The 15232-nt window shown below is 52.5% G+C and overlaps 1 protein-coding gene across 2 annotated transcripts in view; it reads left to right on the forward strand.

Moving 5' to 3' along the window:
• The window catches only part of PLXNB1 (plexin B1), a 64978-nt gene continuing 53412 nt past the window's right edge, over positions 3667-15232 (forward strand). For both annotated transcript variants that reach the window (XM_021410016.1, XM_021410015.1), the window contains exon 1: positions 3667-5763. The gene's annotated coding sequence lies outside the window, so the exon portion shown is untranslated. The remainder of the gene's footprint in view (positions 5764-15232) is intronic.

Consider the following 15232-nt stretch of genomic DNA (forward strand, 5'->3'; position numbering starts at 1 on the left):
GGCGGGCGGCGGCAGGTGCGGCCCGGGGGCAGCGCTTTGTCTCCGCGTGGGGGATGGGCGCGGCCCCGCGGGGACCGGGGTGCGGTGGGGCCGCGCGGGGCGCTCCGCTGGACGAGGAATCCGCGCCCCGGGCTGAGCCCTGCGCCCGGCGGCGAACCGCGGTCCCGGTGCGGTGGGAGGGGGGTGGGACTCCGGTAGCGGGGCTCCCGCGGGGGGAGGCGGTAGCGGAGCCGCCCCGGAGGGAAAGGTGGGAGCGGGGCCGTGCCGGGTCCCGGGCCGGGAGCTCCGCCCGAGCGCGGGGTGCTCGCTGTGCCGTGCGGCCGGGAGCTTCCCAGCCCCGCGGGGCCGTGCCGCTCGGGGGGCCGGGGCCGGCTCCGTAGCGGCTGGAAGGACCGAAAGGGGCGCGGGTGGCCGGGGCCCGGCCGATGGAACGGCGGCCGGAGCGCTGAAGTCCTGGCACCGCTCCTGGGACTGCTGTACCGTGCCCGGCTCCCGCGGGCAGCCGGCTCGCTCCGTGGTTAGACCCGTTTTGCTGACTTACAGCCGTCTAAATCGCGGGCTTGGCGGAGCTGCCCCTCTGTCCCCCGTCTCGCGCCGTGCTTCTCCCACCGGTGGCACGGGGCGGGAGGCGGCTCCGTGACGGGCACCTCCGGTACGGGAAGGCCGTGCGCTCCCCGCTGGGGCTGTGCCCCCTCGTCCCCCCCCCGGCCCCGCAGCAGTAGCGTGTCGTGCCGTGCCGATGCCATTGGAGCTCTTCCCGTCGGAACTTTCCGCTCTCGGTGATGCGCTGCACGGCGCCGATCGCGGTGCGCTCCGTTCGGGTCTCGCTGTTTGAATGGAGGTGGCCGTGTGCTTTGTGTATAAAATACAGGACTCAGTGAGTGCTGCGTTAAGGATGTCCCTGTGTTTGTGTGTGTGACGTCGGCAGCCGAGCTGGGGCTGGAGGTGTTGCTGTGGGTCAGGAGAAGGCTGGAGAGCTGTCCTGCGCTCTGCTAGGAGTGGGTGCTTCCACCGACGGAGGTGCTCGTTGCAGGCACCACGGGGTCCTGGGAGCGGTAATGGGTCACTTTGGAGGCCGGGATGTCGGGCAGAGCTGGGATCCGCTGGAAAGCGCATGGATCGCGGGGCCACCTATGGCATTTTCTCTTTAAATGTCTTCCAACATGTGAAAAGAGTTAGGTTAGTAATACGATTAACCGCATTTAATCAGATTAAAATTACCGGCATAACTCTCTCGAGAAAGGTGGGTGCAGACTGTCAGTGGCTGAGCCGTTCCTCTGCTTTGTGTTGGGGCGAGCGCTGTCCTGGTGGGACCCAGTGCACCTGGAGAGGGTCTGTGCTGCGGCACGGGGCTGCCTGCCAGCCGTGGTGCCTGCCCGGGGATGCTGCCCGGCTCTGTGCAACGGCAAAGGAAAGGAACCGATGCCACTCGCTTCCTGGAGCAGCGCTGGGTAGGGGCAGGCATGCTTCGTGCTGCGGGGTCACCTGGGGAGGGGACGCTCGGAAGGAGGTGAGGCAGCCCCAGTCCTGCCTGCTTCTCAAAGCAAACAGCAAGGACTTCAGCTTCTCCTCCTCCCTAGCAACTCCTCTGTCTGCTGTTTTATTGTTTGTAGATTTTGGGGTTTTCCCCCACCTCCAATATTCAAATTGGCGGCAGCAGCCACATTCTGAGCTGAGCCATCCCAGCCCGGGGTAGGGGTCCTGGTTCATCCCAGCCCGTGGGATGGGAGCTGTCAGGAGGGGCATGAACCTGCCTGCTCCGTGAGCATCATCCCTCTGAATGGGAGGCGGGCTGGAGGGGTGCCCTCTCACACCTGGGCGCAGTGGAGCAGAGCTGGAGCCTTCCTGTTGCTCCTTGGTGAAGCCCCGCGTGTGATGCTCATCAGTCTGTGGCTCCTTCATTACTTATCGCAGAATTACTGAACAGATTCATCTTTTGCCGCTCATCGAAGCCATGGGAGAGCTGCTTCTGCCTCGGTGGGAGCGTGCCAGCTGGCTCTCGTTGTGCTGGTATTGTTTTTCCTCATCCTGTCATCTCAGTCATCTCTGACCTGGTGGCTGTGGTGGTGTCTTCGCAGGAGGTTCGCGTTGCTCTTTGTCTGAGCACTGTCCCATTTGCTCTCAGTGCTGGCAGGGAATCCTTAGCGAGCACGAGCACATACTTTTTGGGCTCTCCCCAAAGCTATGCAGGCTCAGCCTTGGTGCTGTGCTGCCCCAGAGCCCGGGCTGCAGGCGCTGGCACTGCGGCATTGCTGAGGATGCACCGACCTGTGCCGACACGCGCTCCCACCGCCGGGAGCAGCACGGGGGTTTGCTGTGATCTCTGGAAGCGCTGCTGAAGTACGGGCTTGTTTTCACCGCTAATAATTTATTATTTCTTTTCTTTTAGCCAAGATTAACTGAGAGAGCAGTGATTTTTGAGGCTACAGGAAGCAATTTAGGTCTCCATCTCGTTAGCTGCAAGCTGGCACTGCCTCCCGATGCTTGTGGAAAAAAGTGAAAGGAACAGATGGTGTCAGCTTAGGTGGATTTTATTTTTTTTCTTCCATTTGGCAGAAGTTAAAGTCATTTCGATTCTGAATCGCTTTTAAAGTGAGGATACAACTTTCTAACCCTTCATGTCACTCGCCTCAAAAAAGAATGAGGTGCAGCAGAGCTTTGTGTTGGCGTGATCTGACGGGAGGGTTTTAGAAGTCGGTCGAAATGGGAGGTGACCATCTGAAGATGGTGCAGATCCGAAGGAAATTCCCAGATGCCAGACTTTAATTGCATGTGAACTTCACTTGTTTGCTTGCAGTATAAACACTGCGAGCGCTGCAAAGAGCACTTCTCCTGCGCCTGGCAAGTGGGTGAGATCTCACATTGCTTTTGGCTTTGAAGTTTAACTATGGAACGGCTCGGAGCGGGTGGGCTGAGCTCCTGCAGCCTCTGCTCTGCACCAGGGCTTCTGCCTTCAAAACCCCCTCCGCCCCATAGCAATCCTCTGTTAGAAAATGGTGCTCGTTTCCTACAGCGGACAGTATCATTTTATCTTGCTGCTTGTGTCTGTTCCCATTCATCTCATATCGAAGTTCTTTTATCTGTGCTGTGAGGCTGTAAGTGTCACGACTCAGGGTGAAGCTATTGCAGCAGGATGCTGCTTGCTGGGTTCTGTGCTCTGAGGAGGCAGAGGAAGGCTGTGCCTGGCACTGCGGGGGGGGCTGGCTGTGTTCAGGCATCTGTCTGTGCTGCTGGAACGAGCTTTCTGGCCAAATTGCATGTAGCTCTATAAATAGAGTGGGTATATTTGACATCTTTCCCCACTGTAATCTTTCTGAAAATTACAGTGTTAGCAGAAGCGTGTTCAGCTTAAGATTTCTACACATGCGTGTGTCCAAAATGATTTTTGTTTTGAACACTTCCCATACTCTCCCGTCCTGCGTCGTATTGCACTTTGTGTAGGTGACATCCCTGCTCTGTGTGGGGTCACAGTGAGAGCTGGAGGGCACAGACCCCTGCTCCACTCCTGGAGAACGTGTGCTCTTGGTATCATAGAATCGTTTGAGTTGGAAAGGACCCTTAAAGGCCATCTGGTCCAACCGCCCTGCAATGCACAGGGACACCTACAGCTCCATCGGGTGCTCAGAGCCCATCCAGCCTGACCTTGGGTGTCTCCAGGGATGGGGCACCACCACTCAGAGCAGCCTGTGCCAGTGCCTCCCTGATCCTGCTGCTGCTCACCAGCAGCCACCCCATACCCTGCGTGGCACTCTGAGGAGTCCTGGGCTGCAGTCCCTGTGCAGTGCAGCCTCTGGGAACAGTTGGCTGAGCAAACGCAGGACAAAGTGCTCCCCGAGTGCTCTGCTCAGATGTGCGTCCTTGGGACAAGGATTTGGGATGCAGAAAGGAGCAGGGATGTCAGAGATGTGCTTGTACCTGCTGGACCAGACCTCATCAGAAGGTGTAGGGTTTTGGACAACTTGCGTTTAACGGCCTTAAAGCTACTCCTTAATGCTTTCAACTTCGATTAAACCTTTTTGCATCACATGCTCCCCCTTGGAAGTGCGGGAGAAAGCATCTCTGTGAATTACCTCCCAGGAAGTGTTTGTGTGAGGGGGTTCAGTAACTTCTGGCATCACCTCCCTGCTGCCTTCCCCAGCCCTGAGCCCCGAGCTCCTCTCACCCGTAGCCAACAGATGGCTGTGCTGGAGAACTGAAGCGCAGAAGCAGCTCTGGGCTTCTGAATGCCACAGTCAATGTTTTGATCTCCATTTGCATGCTGTTCGGCTTCCCGCATGCAGATCGCAGTCCATTACTGATTGATTCTGCCCAGCAGAATGGTAAAACAGGCGTGCGGCGGAATTAATTGTATGGGAGCGATGCGTGCCGCTGTGGGAAACAGAGAAGTAGGAACTGGGGGCTCTGTTTATTTGCCAGCTCTTGTTTGCTAATTTAGCATTCTGAGAGGAGTCACTGAGATGAATTGCGGAAATGTTGAATGTAGGGGGAGACTAATTGTGAATTTATATTCTGACCCTTAGCTGGGATGCATCCTGGCTTGCATTTTGTGTCAACCTGTGACTATTAAGAGAGATTCAAAGCAAAGACCCTGAGGACTTCTGGCTTTTGTCCTCCGTGTGGGTGCAGCTTTCTCATGGCCCCAGCTGAGCTGTGTTTCCATCTCTGGGCTTCCCAGCTGGGCTGAAGTCTCTGAATTAAGGCTTTAAAGAGTAGAAAGCATAGGCAAGCTGGTAGCCACGTTGCAAGCCCACATTATTGCGGAGCCAACCATGCAAATGCACCCACAGCATCCTACAGCACAGACCTCCTATCACCTCAGCTCTCGCAGTGGATTAATGAACGCCAAACTCATTAGCTATGGACAAATAATAATATCTAATAAATCTAAATAGCAGTTACCTTTCGGATAATGATGATGGTGAGCTTCCTGCAGGGTGGTCGCTTGTGCTGTGAATGTACAATTTGGTACTGATGATTTTTACCACCTATTGGCCTGTAGGCACATCTGTCTTGTGTTCATCTTCGGGCTGGTCTGCATGTGAGAGATGTTGTTCCTTCAGCGTGTTCTGGGCAGGAAGTTTGGAAGCTCAGGTGGGGGAAGGAGCACTGAGCTTCTGGCAGCTGCGAGGGAAAAAAAGAAAACAAGTATTACAGAACTTGCTTTCTGAGGGAGCAGCGCAGTTTCTTTGAAATGAAGACTCATTGTGTACATGAGTTAATTCCCTCTGTTTTTTGTGGGATGTAAAGGTCACTTTGTCTGTACCTAAACTATGACAAAATCAATAGTCTAATCAATTTCTAGAGTAGATCTAGTCTAAATGACTTCTGTTGTGTGCCGTGGGCTTTGATGTGTGAACGTGTCCCCAAAAAGCCACTAGAACAGTCAATGCAGAGCATCATGGCAAATAACCCTGCAGAATTTGCAGGGGAGTTTTCAGTCCCATTCACTGTGTCCACAGGGCTTTTTTTTTCCCTGCCCGGTCCCAGCACGGCTTCCTCCTGCTGTTCCCACTGAAAGAATGGATCCCTGAGAGCAACAAAAGCAGTCACGCAGTTCACTTGAGCAGTCATGCATAAAGATGGGCAGACTTTCTGCTGTGAAAACCAAAGGGCAGCCTCCCCTGCCACCAGTTTTCCATAGGTTCCGAGGAGGATGCTGACGATCTTGTGCAAGAGGACGGTGTCCCTGGTGTGCACCGGGTGCTGCTGTTCCCCTGGGGCTGTCACAGCAGCCAGAAAGTGTATTGCTCTGCAAATAAAAAGGTAAGGAGTGATGATAGACGTGCCTCGTTCTACACCGCCGGCTCAGAGTTGCTTTATTTTGAGAGATGTAAAGGGTTTGATACATGTGTCTGCTTTCTCCTGGAACAGTGGCAGCAAGAGTGCCAGTCCTCAAGGCATGGGGTGGGTGCCTGGCTGACGTGCACAAAAAGCATTAATCCTTTGTGCAGTCATCTTGAATAACTAGGATCTCTGGTGAGGTTTACGAGGGGTGGTTATTGCTTTGAATGTACACTGAGGGTTCAGTTCATTGTCGGAGCGACTGGAAAGAACCAGGTTAGAACATGGCAGCAGGTGGCTGCATCCATGTAATGTGCTTCTTCGGGAGTTTGGCTTGGAGCTGTGCAGCAGTGTAAATAATTCATGTGTGCCAGCATGAACAGCGTGCCTTGTGATTATTAAAAAAAAAAAAAGCTGATGCCTCTGAAATCATGGGTTACAGGGGACGTGTCAGAAAGTGAAATATTTCTAGCAGTTGTCCTCAGTGTCAGCGCTACACTCTGTGTTGTTCAGGATTTGTCAGGTTTCCAGAAATTAAAGTAACTTCTAGCATTGATTCAGCAGACAGTGTGATGGCAAATCCAAAACCACGGCGGGAAGTGACAGGTCTGTTGGGATTTTCTTGCTTGAAAAGCCTGAATGGTACGTAGATCTTGGGCAGAATGGGAATGGGGTAGATGAGTGCTGAAGGTTTCCTTAAAGCTTCCATAGAAACGCTTCAGTGGAGTCTGAGAAAGCTCCTTGCACTCAGATAACTGACTATTAGCTGACTGATTGACTTTTGGCATCCGTGATTGCTGCAGCTCCCTCCATTATGCTGCAAAACAGGGTCAGTGAAGGAAAGTCCATTTGATGCAGGCGAGTATAGGTGTCAGTGTGCCAGAGATGCTGCCCAGCTGGGTTTCACCAAAGCAGTGGCTCTGAAGGTGATGTGGGTTGGGGGGAATGGCAATAAAGTTGGTATTTAGGGAAGAAAAAGGTCCAAAGTTATTTGGCAGCCAAAGAAGGTGTCTCGTGGCAGCCGACCCGACAAGACTGACCTGTTGATTGCCAAAGCCTATGGAGAGGTGACTTGGTTAAAGCACACAGGTAATTGACTCTGAGGAACTTCTCTGCTGGATTAAAGAGAAAAAATTAATGGCTCAAGGCAAATAAGAGATTAGAATGGCCTTGTTGCCAGAAAGAACGATGGAGCCATCGGAGTAAACTCCCAGGATGTACACTTCTGTTTTGGCCTCCAAACACCTCTGGCCTTGATGTTGCCAACCACTGTGCTGCACAGAACTGCTCAGAGGGATTTGTGGCCGTGTAGGCGGAACGGTGGAATGGTGTATGTGCTTTCTGCAGGAGGTTGGAGTGGTCTCCCCTTGAATTATGTGGCTCAGACCAGTCCTATTGCAATTGATTTCTGTTGTTCTGTGCCTTAAAAGTAACCTCAAGCCTAATGCAGCTGTTGTTCCTCACCTCTCTTTCTTAACTCCCAAACTTTGTTTGTGTCCAAATGTTTCATGTGGTGGGAGCAGTACATTCTAGGTGTGAAGAATCTTGTTCATGACAGGAGCGTGAACTTGAGGCCTGCACTTCAGGGTTACATCCTCTTGATGCTTCTCACGGTATTTCTTTCACTGTTACAACTCTCTTTATCTTACCATTCTTGCTTTGCTTATTGTAAACTTTCTACAAAAGTAGAGTTTTTATTAAGCATGTGATATATAAACCACTGTCTAAATTGAGGGGTGGCGTTAAATTCCAACTGCTTTTAAGGAATTTCAGTCAGTTTCATTAATCTCCTGCATTTAGTGCTGAAAATGATGTGATAAACATCGTAGTTTAGCCCATGGTTCTCTCAGAATGATTTGTGATCATTTGCAGGCTGACGGCTGATTTACGGTTCTGTCAGGCTGGTTGAATCATTGGGTTCATGCAGTCTGATCGTTTGGGTGATGCAGGCCTGTGGATTTCCCTCAGTTTAAGCCAACCATCTAAGCTGAGACTGGATGTTAAGAGCTGTGTGCGATAGGTGTTCAAGAAAAGGGTAGCTGTCATGCCTGGGGACGTGGTTGGGAGGGGTTGGTGGTTGGACTGGATGATCTAAGAGCTCTTCTCCGACATTAACGATTCTGTGATAGAGGACTTGTCATACCGAGTGTGATCTAAGACACCTCCAAGAAAAGCAGTTTGGAAAACAGACCTTAAGCCTGTCCGTTCCAGGGACCTGCCATTGGCAAATTATTAACTTTGTTCTGAATAGGTAAAGTAATGTGGCACTCGCACTGTTTGGCTTCTGATTGACTGTGTTATGGCCAACATCAGCAGTCTCTGTCGTGCACTGGACTGCAAAGTCTGCTAATTAACGCGCTGGCAACGTGAAACCAATGTTTGCACTGAAGAAATTTGCTTTTTGGGGCCATATGGTGGGTGGGAATATCAGGATTGTGTTGTGACTCTGTGGTCATTCATGTGCGACGCCTGGTGCTCTGGTGTTCCCCCACCAGACAGGCAGCCAGGCTTGGGGCTGAGCATGCTGCTTCAGAGGACCTGTAACTGGAAGGCCAAAATCAGCACGAGGCCTGGAGCCCCTGACAGACTCACTATCTCTCGCTCCCACTACGATGCCTTAGTTTTAGTAAATGGGATTTATTTGTAAGATATTGAAGTGTTTTTGCCAGTTTAAGAGCATTTGGTGCAGTCAGCTCTTTGCTTTTCTTTTACTTCTGTCTCAGCCCTGCCTTGGCTACTCCCTTCCTTTACTCGCCAAAAGCAACGAAAAAAGAGGTATTAAAGCAGCCCATCTAGTTGTTCACATGCAATCTAGCAACTCTGAGTGCTGGAAGTTGGCCTCCTCCTGCTGTATGTCTGCTAACACTAGCCTCTGTTGTTTCCTTGTGCTGCTTTAGAAAAATACTCTGTTTTGGTTTCTCTGTGAGAGATGGTTGGCCCGTAAGTGTATGCCAACCCACCTCATTACTCTTTTTGAAAATCCTTCATCGGATCTTTTCTGTTTTATGGTTTAAAAGGGGAGAAAAAAAACTCAGTTCCCTTACCCCTGGAAACAGCAGTGTCCTTGTTCTGCCGAGCTGACTGCTGGCCACACCGATCGGTGCCGTTTCCTTTGTCTTCGTTTATTTTAGAGTTAAGCTATAAGCTGTTTCAGACCGGGCTATTTCTGTTCTGTATTTTTTGCACGATCTGTTACACAAGTATCCTAAATGCTAAAGGAACTGCTCTTTAACAGAAATAGCCTGGTCTTAAACTACCAGGCATGGCAGGAGCGAGTTGGTTGTTGCTCGCCAAGTGAAGCTCTGTGTTTTTGCTCTCATAAAACACTTTGGCAAGAGCATCCCCACCCATAGGAATGCGTAGGTCAGGGCCAGAACCATGGCCATCTTCCGCCTCCAAGCTGGCATTTGTCAGCCACGTGCCTTCTGCTCTCCACCTTTCCCCATTCCTCCTCAGCCCTGTGCTCTGCAGGGGCTCTGCAGCCCTGTTTGCTTTAGCTGGGAGGTGTTTGCCTTCCCTGCAGAACCCCCGCTGCCAGCTAAACCCAGGGCGGCTGCGTGGATTTATGAAGGCATAGCGTGCCTCAGGAGTGCCCCTCCAAGGGAGCTGGGAGTGATGGAAGAGATCCTGCCTGATGCGGCATGTAGCATTCTTGTTTCTCTTCACACAGACGCAAAGCAGGAATTCCCCGAAGCAAGGTAAGAAAACAGCTCGCTCAGCTGACTCAGAATGAGACTCCAGTTAGGCTTCCTGGCATGGAGTCAAGGTGGGTGATAGATGGAATTACAAGAGTGCAGTTTGAAGTGAGTTTTTGGTGGGAGATGACACCGTATTGCCCGAGCAGAGGGTTTGTGTGCTTTTGGTTAGTGCTAAGAGCTGGCATTTCTGAGTTACTGACTGGGGCTCTTTTCTGCAACTTGGCTGTGGGCCATTAGAATGCTTTGCACTTGAAAGAAGAAAAGTTTCAACCTCTTTGGGTTTGCAGACTTCTCAGCGTTTTCGAATAGAGATATGCCAATGGATTTGTTTTTCTAATTGCCTTTAATTACGCTTGCAGACAACTAAAGCCGACAAAGTACAAATTACAAAAATCGCCAACACAAGTGGCGAGCTCGGTGGAACACCTTCACCTCTCCGTGATCCCTTCCAGCCATCTGAGCACAGCCCATATTTTCTTTTCTTGTCTGGCGTGTCTGAACTTTTTCTTTGATTTTTTTTTTTTTTGCTGATCTGAAACCAATCCCTCAGAAACTGCTGAGTGTTTGCACAGGGCAGGGTGGGTGGCTGGTCACTGGGGCTGACCAAGTGCTCGGTAGGTGCAGAGCGGGCTGCGTTTATGGGGCATTGGTGCTGGGAAGGAATTTCCTTTCCTGGCTGAAGTAGAAAGACCGTCCAACGTACAGCTTTCTTCCTTTGCTTTAGCATTCTTTGAGGTTGTTTCCTATTTTACGAATGCATCTTTTGAGAACTGCCAGGAAAATGTCTCTCTCAAATGGAAATGGAAATTTCTGAGCTCAGAGGGATGAAAACCTTTGGGTCTGAGCTCACCGAGTGAAAAGAGGATTACCAACCAGCCATTCTTCGGCGTGCAAAGCAGCGGAGCAAAGTCTGCAGAGACTCTCTGAAAGTTATTGGCTTTCCTCGGGAAGGGAACTTGTGAACAGAATTAAATGAGCTCGGTCCCGTCCCATTCCCCGCTGCAAGTGGAGAGAACGGTGCAACTTTTAATTTGGTAGGAACTCAAATAAAATGGAAAACTTTTCAAAGCAGATGTCTTGGAAACCCGTCTAGAGCCAGTGTTCCCGGAGATAAGAGAATTAATGGTTTCATGGCTGCGTCTCGACCTGACAGAACGCAGGGTAAGGAAGGCAGCACTGCTTTTTCCAGAGCTATTTGAAGAGCTCCGAAAGGAGGATGGGCTGCTGGGGCAGATGCAGATGGCACGTTTTCTTTGGAGAGCGTAAAGCCTGCCAACGTGTAAACTGCATCTTAACAGAAAGACATGAGACAAGGCCTGCACATCTCTCTCTCCTAATTAGCGCAGCTCAGCTGCTGCTGTCTCTTACGCTTACATATCTGAAAGGTGACAATGACACTGTCTTGAATGGCAAAGCAATAGTAGGGAGACTCCCTTTTTTATTTTCTAAGCTGTATTCTGGAACAAAGAAGATATTCAAGAATATCCTGCATTGTCCTAGGACATGTTACCTTTTCAGGAAGCTGGAAGTCTTCTTCTCAGTGTTCCATGAGAAATGGTGCCTGAGATTGTTGGCAGCAGTTCCTTTGGGTGCCAAATCCAGAAACCAGGCTTTCAGACCTCATCACTCGTGGCACCTACAAAGGGAAAAGACGGTCAGTTTGGAGCATGAGCTCCTCTGGAGAAACAGGGACTTCAGGGGGGTGAGGATAGTGCTGTGGTTGTGATTGCATTGCAGTGGTGAAGAAAGCTTGGAGGCAGCCGCAGCTCCCAGAGGGTCCCTGAGGACAGTTCTGGATTGGGTGTTTGTCTCTGAAATCTTGTCTAGTTGTGGTCTCTGGCAGCTCTGCTGGTTAGCTATTAACTCGTCCAATATCCCCTCGCCCCTGGCCCTGCCCTGTTTCACTGTATTCCTGTAAAGCTGGTTTAAGAAACAGCTTTGTCAAAGTTTCTCTTCCTGCCTCTCCTCGTGCTGCCAGTCTCAGGAGAACATGCTGGCACCAGTGCCTATGTAGACTGGCTTCTCGTGCCCTTTCAGCTCCGTCCCTTCCCCTCTGAGCAGCCCCTGGGGAGCCCCATCCCAGGGCAGGACGTGCTCTCATGGGGTGGCTCTCGGCTGGGAAACTGAGCAGCAGGGGAAAGGCAGAACAGTGCTGAAGAGCCTTGCTTTTTTTAGCCGAGAGGAGAATGTCCTCCTTCATACGCAGGCTCTTCGGCTCATGCCCATGCATAGCCCCTTCCTGCTCACCACGTACTGCTTTCTCTTGCTGCCTCGGGGCGGCATTCAGGTTAGAGCAGATCAGAAAGAGCAAACGGCTTTAAGAGAGCTTTCTGCAGCGGTGTTTGCCCTCTTTCTGCAGAGGACTCTGCTTTTTATGTTCTCAGCTATCTACTTCTGTTTCCTCTTGTGGGATGTTTCTTAGAGCATGCGTCTTGTAACCATGTTGCAAGCAGCTCTTCCATCCCTCCTGCAGCAGCCAGCACCCTTGGCCTTTTCACAAAGGGGGGATAAAAGTGGAAGCGAGGGGATGCCTGTCCATTTGTTTCAGCCTGGGAAATGGTAGATTTCTCTCCAGAGCCCTTTGCCTCAGGCACGTTGCCAGAAGGCATCTAGATGCCATTCTCTTCAAACGCGGGCAGTTCCGAAGCCAGAAATGTGCAGAAAGCTCGTGAACTGCCATCAGCCGAAGGCCGGACAGCGTGCCCTGCTGCCTCGTAAACATCGATGAATTGAAGAGCTGTGACTTCCAGATGCTCGGGAGGTGTGAGCAGGCTGCGGGAGGGGCTGCTCAGAGGTGGAGCTCATCTGTGCTTGTAGATGTGGTACCTGGGGATGTGGTTTAGTGGGCAGCGTTGGTGGTAGGTGGGTGGTTGGGCTGGGTGAACGTTGAGGTCTTTTCCAACCTTAATGATTTTATGATTGTACTGCAGGAATTTATCCAAAATCTGAGTCAGAAGAATTAGAATTTGCCTAAATGTTTTGGCAAGGAACTGATTCCCTTCTCTGCAGACCTTGTGCGCAGGTTTCTTTTCTTCAGAGCATGAGGAATTTAAGGCAAATTTTAGTTTGGAGCTGAAAGACGTGTTTTTAGCAAAGGCATTGGGATGGACTCCAGCCCTTTGGTGTTCCCAAACAACGGCAGTGATGGGCTCCTGGAGCTGACAACCCAGTCCCGGCTCTGGTTCAGCCTTCCACAAGTGACCTCTGTCCCTGGATGGGAGCATAAAGAGCCTCAGTGAGCTCAGGCTGAACTGGGCTTCTGCCTGTCTGCCCTGGGGAGAGAGTAACCTCAGTGTTCCCCTGGCTGCTCTGAGAGTGCTTGCTTGGTTTAGCTGCCAAAAAAAGACATCTGAGAAGTATACACTGCTCTCCTATGTCCTGCTTCTGTAAAATACAGGTTATGGTTGGTTCCCGTGTGTGGTGCTCAGTAACTCTACAGAAGAGAACGGCACCACTGCAGCTATCAGCACAGCACAGTGAGGTCTTAGTTTGTGCCTGGGCTCTGCAGTGCTATTCTGGGCATTATTAACTGGATTATGTGACACGTAGGGCTCCCATGGCGCGGAGCCGCTCTCGGGACGTTAACTGTTTCTACTGAGCTTTGCGTTTAGAGCTCTGTGTGGCAGAGGGTGATGCTGGACGAGCGTTCCCACAGCTCAGTGCTCTGTGTGTCTGTAGGGCACGGGAGGGTTTTGCATTTGGCTTGCGCAAAGGCGAGCTCAGAACTTGCTGACTCGTGCATACCATGTGCATTAACAACTTCAGTGTAGCAGTTGTGTAGCTGCAGGTGCTGTGGCAGAGACACTTGATGTACGGAAGCGCAGCAGAAACCTCACCACGTGCCAGCAGCGTGTCATAAGGGTAAAGCAGATGTGGCGTGTTATCGGACAGAGCGCGTGGTAAGGTGCCATCGAATGTGGGCTCTTGAGGTTCCTGATAGCCCGTGTCCCTGAAGAAGCATTGTAAAGATTTGGTTCAGTTTGGGATGAGAGCAGCTGTGGAGATGCTGAAGGGCCTTCCTGGATCCGTGTGGTTTTTGTTGTTTTGCCTGTTTGCTTTTAAAGGAAAGGCAGATATCCCGGCTTTTGTGGAAACAAAACCAAAACCCAAACCCAAACAATCACAAGGGGAACCCTCTGATGGGTTTGGTGACCCAAACAAACTTGGTGCCTGATTAGTGAGAAGCCTAATGGTTTTCCTGGTGGGAACCGTGCATCTGTTTGCCACCAGCAGTGCCGGGAGAGCTCAGAGAGCGGCATGCAGCCCGGTCCTGGTGGCAGCGCTCTGGCAGCGGAGCTGTGCTGAGCTCGGGGCCCAGGTGGCCATGCAGCAGAGCTGGCGGTTGTGGTTGTGTTCGTGGGAGAGCACTCCTGGCCCTGAGGTGTGGGCACGCTTCCTTTGCTGTTTTGTCTTAAAAACAGAGGGTGAACTCCAACACGGGGAGGCAGTTTGTCCAGTGGAAGCCATTAAAACAGGAGGGAGCGTTGGTGGTGGTTGGAGGAGGTAGAGTCAGATGGGGCTATGAAGGGGCAGCAGTGGGAATCAGTACCAAAAATGAATATCGCATGAGTGGGGCGTGAAAGGGTAAACAGTCCTTCGGATCAGGTTCTGCTCCTGAGCCCTTCTCCACAATTTCCTACAATGTAAACACCAGATCTCCAAGCAAGACAGTGCTGAGGGCGAGCTCCCGCCCAGCCGCTGGGCTCCTACTGGGGAGCCGCTGTGTCGGGGGACCCCCCCGGCCCCCAGCGGGGCAGCATGGCTCTGTGGAAGGCAGCAGGGCTGGGGTCCTGGGACGGAAGGTGGGAGGAGGGCTGGGCCTGCTCTGCTCCCCCTGCCCCCGGGTGCCAGGGAGTGACAGCTTGTGGGCAGGCAGCCAAGCTGGGAAAGGAGGAGTGTGTGAGGCCTTTGGCTTTCTCATGCTTTATCAGGCTGCAAAGAATAGCTTGATATTCAGCCGGCATTGGTGCGGGTCGGGAGAATGGAAATGCGAACTTAACTCCTGACACGCCAGGGGATGGCCTGACCGCCGGAGTGAGGGCTGCTTCCCGAGGCTTTCCATGCAGCGAGAGCCTTTCTGAGCTGTGCCCTCAGCTCAGCCATGTCACAGGGGCCACCCCCAGCAGGGATGCGTTGGCTGGGGGCGGCGGGCCGGGGGCAGTCCCTGTGCTGCTGGAGCTGGCGGAGTGCTGCACATCGGCGCACAGGGAGTTAAGCGCTGCCAGCGGCTGAGGGTGAGCCCACCTCGGGGTGCCGAGCTCCATTCCCACGGCTGGGGCCGGGGCTGGGGGAGGGCCCAGGGGGCAGGGGAGCATCACCCGGCCCCTGCGGGCCTGTGTGGGGCTGGGAATGAGCTGAGGCACCAGGCAGGGGCTGCCGTGCTGTCACCGCTTGGCCATGTCCCCTGGGTGGGACCCTCCTGCGGGCAGATGGAGGTGGCCTGTGGGCAGCCAGATCCCTGCTGAGGTGTCTGAGAGAAAGGAGGGCACGCTCAGAGCACCCATCCAGTCCATGGAGATGCTCTGAAGCCCAAGGCAGTCAGTGTGAGCAGAACGCAGCAGCAGTGTTGAGGAGAGATGAGCCATAGGCTCAGGGTTTAATTCTGCTGGGCCGTGCTCTTGGTGTGCCAAGAAGTGTGGTTGGAGGTTGGGTTTTAGTCTGTGCCGGGCTGACTGGCCTCGCTCCCACCCCAGATCCTCTCTGCAGAAGATGAATTGCTGCGGTCCTCATGCAGGCTGTGCTGGCCACAGTAT

This window comes from Numida meleagris, chromosome 11 (assembly GCF_002078875.1).
Source record: "Numida meleagris isolate 19003 breed g44 Domestic line chromosome 11, NumMel1.0, whole genome shotgun sequence".
Taxonomy (NCBI): Eukaryota; Metazoa; Chordata; class Aves; order Galliformes; family Numididae; genus Numida; species Numida meleagris.